This window comes from Leuciscus leuciscus, assembly GCF_965113295.1.
Source record: "Leuciscus leuciscus genome assembly, chromosome: 2".
Lineage (NCBI taxonomy): Eukaryota > Metazoa > Chordata > Actinopteri > Cypriniformes > Leuciscidae > Leuciscus > Leuciscus leuciscus.
In genome coordinates, this window is record NC_138726.1 from 36,960,440 (window position 1) to 36,968,002 (window position 7,563).

The following is a 7,563-nucleotide window of genomic DNA, read 5'->3' on the forward strand; positions in this document are numbered from 1 at the left end:
TATCAGGCCATCAGTGTGCTCTCATCAGCACTGGTTTTATCTGGGAGCGCTGCTGAATATTGAAATGTGATCCTTCACTGATAAAGGGCCTCTGTCTAACTCTCCATTCTCTCCCACTCACCTCTATCTGATAGAGTCAGCACACTGCAGCATTACTCCATTGTCTCGCTCACAGGGTGCTGATAGCACAGGTACCCCGCACTCAAAAAAATAACTCATTGGACAAACTCAATTTAATTGTGGGCAGGATTTCCATCCAATAAATATGTGTTGCCCCAACTCATAAAAAACGAATTCATGCAATGAAATGTAATTAAGTTGGTCCAACTCAATTTTGACCAACTTAAATGAGTTGGTCCAACTCAATTTTGACCAACTTAAATGAGTTGGTCCAACTCAATTTTGACCAACTTAAATGAGTTGGTCCAACTCAATTTTGACCAACTTAAATGAGTTGGTCCAACTAAATTGATCAAATAGTTTAGATGAAATGGATACATTTATACAATTAGTTGTATCCTTCCTAAACTTAAATTAAAACATTTAATTGAAAAATAAATTAGGAAATCCTTCTTTTGTACACCATAGAGACAAGACAAATCTTGATCAAGATGTTTTTATTTAAAACTCAATAGTTATTTAATGTGAAAAGTACAAGTACACATGTTAAAGCCTTTTTTTCCAGTCTGGAAATTTGCCTTTGTGGCACATTAACAGTTTATGGAATTCCAAAGTCAAAAACTTGACTACTAAAAACAAACAAAATAAAGAATCATATATACATATACATAATGGCTTGTCTTAAAAGGGATACATGAAAATTGTCATCATTTACTCATCCTCAGGTTGTTCCAAACATGTACAAATGTCTTTGTTCTGTTGAACACAAAGGAACATGTGTTAAAGGGTTAGTTCACCCAAAAATGAAAATTCTGTCAGTAATTACTCACCCTCATGTTGTTCCAACCCCGTAAGGGTTAATAATCTTAAGTTTATCAAGCGACGAGAAGCCCAGAGAGAAGGAAATGAATAGTGGAATAAAGTTGTTATTTTTGTTTTGTTTTTTGCGCACAAAAAGGATTTTCATCACTTGATAAACTTAAAGAGATCGTTAATATAGTCCAAATGACTACAGTGGCTCAATCTTAATACATTTTCTGGGCCAGCAAGTTTCATTCCCTTAGAAGCCTATGGAGGAGTGATCCAGCTCTCAGATTTAATCGAAAATATCTTAATTTGTGTTCCGAAGATGAACGAAGGTCTTACGGGGTTGGAACAACATGAGGGTGAGTAATTACTGACAGAATTTTCATTTTTGGGTGAACTAACCCTTTAAAGAACATGGGAAAATGAACAGTTCTGGGCCACCATTGACTTCCATAGTAGGAAGAAGAAAAAACAACAACTATAGAAGTCAATGATGGCCCAGAACTGTTCAGTTTCCCATATTCTAACACATCTTCCTTTGTGTTCAACAGAACAAATACATTTATACAGGTTTGGAACAACCCCAGGATCAGTAAATGATGACAGAATTTTCATTTTTGGGTGAACTATCCCTAAAGACAAGAACGACTAACTAGAAATACACACAAAAAGTGTGTAAGAAAAAGCATGTAAGAGTGTTTAAAAAAAACAAAAAAACATTTGTGTGGTGTGTGTGCGTGCATAAGTATTGACTCAATATACAACAATGTATTCTCAAATCATTCTCATTGTGTTCTCAAAAAAAGTGCTTATCTCATGCAAACAGCTTGATTTTAAGTTGCTGGATCTTTGCAATCAGCCTATGTCCATCCAAGTTCATGACTGTGTTTGGGGTTTCATTTTCTGCATCCTCAGTGGCCTGGACAAAACACAAAACACTTTGGTTAAGCCCAGGTGAATTTGACCCTTTATATTTTAAAAGTCATCAGCAAATTGCATTGCTACTTTTCAGTCTGAAACTTAACATCTTCCTTAATGCCTGGTTCAGATTACAAGATTTTTGTGTCTGTTACGATAGTCACGGTGTCAGATTACACGATTTTGACTCCTAAAATCTTGCCATGTCGTGGACAAGAAACATGTCAGACTACACGTTGCTTTCCGACCAGTCATCGCGTGCCGTCACACGCACACATTCACTTTCAAACATTCACTCACACACACACACTCTCGTTCGACACACACTCACTCTCTTCATGCGCGCACACACTCGCTCACTCACACACACACACACACACTCGCGCACACACACTCACTCGCGCACACACACTCACTCGCGCACACACACTCACTCGCGCACACACACTCACTCGCGCACACACACTCACTCGCACATACACACACACACTCACTGACTACGTTTACAAGCTGTCAATATTCGGGTTATGGTCAGGTTAAGGTCACTATTTGGGTTTCTGAAACATTCGGAATAACCCGTTTACATGCGTGAGTAGAGAGAGTTACTCCTGTATACATGGAATTTGTAATCAATTGGCAATATCCCGATGTAAACGGCGACGCACGGTTAGCGTCTGGACGTACGGACAACCTTAAGGCGCAATATGCGTCATTTCCGATTCTTCTTCCTGTATCCAAAGACAACAACAGCAGCACCACACGGATAATGAATAGTTCGGGGCAGATAGCGATCGCCTTTGTTTGCGCTTTCCTCCTCGCTCCAAAAGTGTGGTGCTGTGCTGCGTCTCGCCATGTTTACCTCTACTTCTTGTTTACTTCCGGTATACTGCACGCGGGTTTCTGTATGCACCGTCTCTACTCTAAAGACCAAGATTCCTTGCGAATAGAACATGCGCAGAACACAAATCAGTGACTACGTTTACATGCAGCCAATAACCCGTTCAAAACCGGAATATTAGCAATAACCCGGTCGCGCACGGCCATGTAAACACCGGCAAAAAACGTTTTTAAAAACCCGGATATGATCCCTGGGGTACCCCTTTTCTAACCCGAATATTTGGTCATGTAAACGTTTGATCGGCATATCCCCATCAAAAGGAACATTGATTTGTGTTCTGCGCATGTTCTATTCGCAAGGAATCTTGGTCTTTTGAGTAGAGACGGCGCGCGCAAACAAAGGCGATCGCTATCTGCCCCGAACTATTCACTATCGCGTGCTGCTGCTGCTGTTATTGTCTTTGGATACAGGAAGAAGAATCGGAAATTACGCATATTGCGTCTTAAGGTTGTCCGTACTTCCAGACGCTAACCGTGCGTCGCCGTTTACATCGGGATATTGCCAATTGATTACAAATTCCATGTATACAGGAGTAACTCTCTCTCTGCTCACGCATGTAAACGGGTTATTCCGAATGTTTCAGAAACCCAAATAGTGACCTTAACCCGACCATAACCCGAATATTGACAGCTTGTAAACGTAGTCACTGTTCCTTTTGATGGGGATATGCCGATACGCGTTTACATGACCAAATATTCGGGTTAAAAAAGGGGTCATATTCGGGTTTTTAAAAACCGGGATATGAGCATATCCAGGTTTTTGCCGGTGTTTACATGGCCGTGCGCGACCGGGTTATTGCTAATATTCCGGTTTTGAACGGGTTATTGGCTGCATGTAAACGTAGTCACTGTCGCTCGCTCACTCACTCGTGCACACACACACACAAACTCACGCACACACACACTCACTGTCGCTCGCTCACTCATTCACGCACATACACACTCGCACAACACTCACTGTTGTGCACACACTCACACAAACAAACACACACACTGTTGCTCGCACACACACACTCACTGTCGCTCACACACACACTCACTGTTGCTCACACACACACTCACTCTCGCTCACATAGGCTCACTCACTCTTGACGGAACCCGTCGTGGAGGACCGTTAAAAAATTAAACACGCTAGTCTTTTTGTCGTGATGGCGTGAAGCATCGCAGATGCAACGTCGGTTGTCGCCCACTATGACACACTATATGAGATGAAACGATCGAATCTTGTGTCCCGACACCCGTTGTCGTTTACGAATCCCCACGACACCCTACGTCAAACGGATCGAGACAAAATCGGGTAATCTGAACCAGGCATAATTTCATGGACTGTTTGATTTGGCATACACAACATTGATAGAATATCAATAATACGCTTTACAATATGGTTCCATAATGCATTAACTAAAAAATATCAATACATTTATTACAAGATTTATTAATCTTTGTTAACGATAGTTAACAATCCAACTGTTCATTGTTAGTTCATATTACTATTACATTGTTGGCTGCCATTTACTTCCATTCTATGGACATACACATCTGAAAACTTCTACAAATTCTATTTTGTTCAGATGAACAATGAAAGGCTTACACATGGAATGAAAAAAGGCACACACATGGGTGAATAAATGGGTTTTCATTTTGGGTGGACTATTCACTTAAAGCCCTGATTTTACATCTACCAGGCATGATGTGATCAGCTAAAGACAAAATAAGACCCTCCCCCCTGCAAAATTATTACTATTAAAAATATTTTATTAAAATGAATAAAACTAAATCTTATTATTCCACTAATACATCTTTTATTGTGAAATGAAAATTGAGCATTTAATAATAATCAATCATATATTCTATTATAAAACATAAAAGTATTAACAGAATTGTTGTTATATATATAAAAAAAAAAATCACTTACCACATACTCCTTGCAGAAAGAGTCTGGATCTTCAGTCAGGTAGATCATCAGGCCTTTCAGGATGCACTCTCTCCTGATGTTTATGTTGTCACACCACAGCAGGGGGGAAATCAAGACTGAAATTAGCCAAATGCAGAAAGCTGTACAATAACTAGACAAAACAGAAGACAATGCATGCATTTATACTAACAGAGTCTGTGATCGCCAGGGCGTTTTTGATCTTTTGCCCCTTCACTCCTCCTTTGCTCTTGAAGATCTGCATCAGTTTATCTGAAAAGTGGCCCAGCTGTGATAGGAACATTGATTGCAGTGGCTTCGTAGTGACCTGCATGAACTCTGCGTTCACCTTCAAAATGAAAAAAACAAAAACAATTTTGTTTTGTTTATCCTTCTTACTACGAAAATACCCAATAACGACTAAAATAAAACACTACATAACATGTTTACTTACTTCACTCTGCTGAAAAAGAGCTGGCCATTGATTCTTGAACACCTCTATCATGGGCATTGGCTGACGACAATTGGTTTGAAGTTTATTAATGAATGTGGATTGTGTTTCCGGTATCTGTGGGTGTTAAATGTCCTGTAAATATTACTTTCAAATGCACATCCTACAAACATACACTGAACTGTTTCATTATGCCTGATATGTCCATTTATGTGTTGAAAATAATCTCTTTCTGCTGCTAGCTCCTTGCATGAGCACACAAGACACTGGAATGTTGTTAATTCTTCTGGCTTTGGAGTTTCCTGTTTAGCATGTATTTTGTATGTGTGATTAAGAAGCTTACTCCATGTACTAAACGTGCATGGGCAATCTGTGTATGGACATGGATAGCGAAAACTGCCCCTAAAGCACACACGAGTCTGCCTAAAATGCTGCAGCAACAAATAGCCTACCTGCTAGCTAGTTTCGATGAACATTCTTTGCACTGCCACATTCACAATCCTAAAAAGAAGAATAGAAAAGTATTATTAGATACCATATTTAACAAATGACACAAGTAAATCAGAATATCTGAATATTTGAATATGACTTACTGTAACTAGGAGGTTGCTGTTCACCTGGTCATGTTCATAAACTGTGAAAGAGAAGATGTTGATTAGGCGTGGGAACCAGTACTCATATGAATATGCTTTGTGTTTCATTGTGCAATTGATACGCAAAAATGACTTTTTACATGCATATTTACACACTGTAAACCCCTTGGGTAGGTTTAGTGGTGTGGGGTACGTGCATATTATACGCCGTCAAAGTGCGTATCTTATGCACGCAAAAACTGCGCATCATATGCGAAAACATAATTCATTTTGCTTCTTACGTCTCGAGTTTTAATATTTTTTATGTTGTCAAATGATTTAATTTTTTTAATTTTTAATACTTTTAATATTTATTAAGAGATTGACTACTTAACTGTGGTTGTGAATGTTGATGACCAACTTTTAAAAAACATTAGGCTACAATATTTAGATCTGGGTTATCATGATATTCTTTAGTATTTCAACATTCTTCAATTAAGTTTGACAAATATGTTAACTGGGGTACTATACAGTGAAAAGTACTATTTTTTTTGAGAAACGAATGGGAGTTCACATAATACATAGATCGATAATTTCAACAAATATGCGTTTTATAGCGTTAATCAAATAGCGTGTTTACTGCAAAAACAGACGACTATCGTCCATTCTGTCACATTTTTCAGGTGTTCTGACTGATGTAGGCTAACCCCTGTCTGTCACTTGCTCTGATTTACCTTGGGCAGCTCAGCTATGATGTTGTAAATAGGTAGTTTACATGATAAATATTAATATTGAGATATACGTTACCTCTAGTTTTAATCATTTAAACTGGCCTTTGAACAAAAACTATGTTTTCGTGTATTTTTCCTCCCACAGCGCTTAACCTTAATTTCATATGGTGATTGTGAAACACGGAACACCTCATTTCATGATTTTATGGTGAAATGTCTTATATTTGATGTTAGGCAGGTCAAATTTGATCAAGAACAATGCACTGTGGCCAATTCAGCGTAACTTAAGTGACGCAGCAAAAATAGACTTGGCGCCGAAACAATCGCAAGCCTCCAATTCATTTTATGACGGATATATCAATCCAGCTAGCAAGCCAATTAGTTAAGAACCAATTTTGCACAGTTACAGTCAAATTCTGAATCGTTATACTGGTTTAACACAGAATTTGCACGTTGTGTGTGTAAGTTAAGCTATCGAAGGGACACTTAGAACAATTCACCTTGCATACCTTTCACTGCGGTTGCATATTTCACTCAACATTATGATATAAGTTACACATTCTCTTACAGTGAGGTAAATTATTTATTACAAATACTCAAACAAGATAATACTTACCAATAACGAATACGACGTAGCAGTCCTTACGGCGGCAGACGAGAAAATAGCGTCCACACACTCTGAGCATGTTCTTCTCTGAGCTTGTCTTGCACATGCGCAAATGGCGCGCTCCGAAGCCAAATTAATTTGAGTTAACCAAATTAAAATAAATCTCATAGATGACACTTTTTATACATTTTACGTTAGACTTATTAAATATATATACGTATTATTCCTAATTAGATATATTTAAATAAAGTGAACACAATTTAAATGTGTCATATCTAAGAAGGCCTTGAATCATTTTTTTGAGTGCGGTGGAGGGCTGTGGGTGTGTGTTTGTGTGCTCTGAGATACTCAGGGTAGGTGGAAGGCTAACAATGATGCTGACGATGATGATGATGATGATGGTACTAATGAAGATGATGTGTGTCTTGGGAACAAGGGGGTGTATGGCAGAAAGAGAACAGATAAGAGTTGCTTGCGTTTGCAGTGGACGAGTTGTCTGTCCTCGCTTGTTGTGTTTGTGAGCGCATACCCATAATGCAAGGGGAAAG

The 7,563-nt window shown here is 38.7% G+C and overlaps 1 long non-coding RNA gene across 1 annotated transcript; it reads right to left on the reverse strand.

Annotated features, from left to right (window-relative positions):
• Positions 1 to 1,127: 1,127 nt before the first annotated feature.
• Positions 1,128 to 7,319, reverse strand: LOC309492359. The gene is made up of 3 exons (XR_014203521.1): positions 5,109 to 7,319; positions 4,658 to 5,003; positions 1,128 to 1,846 (listed from the first exon to the last, which is right to left on the reverse strand). It is a non-coding gene; the product is annotated as an uncharacterized lncRNA (long non-coding RNA).
• Positions 7,320 to 7,563: the final 244 nt, after the last annotated feature.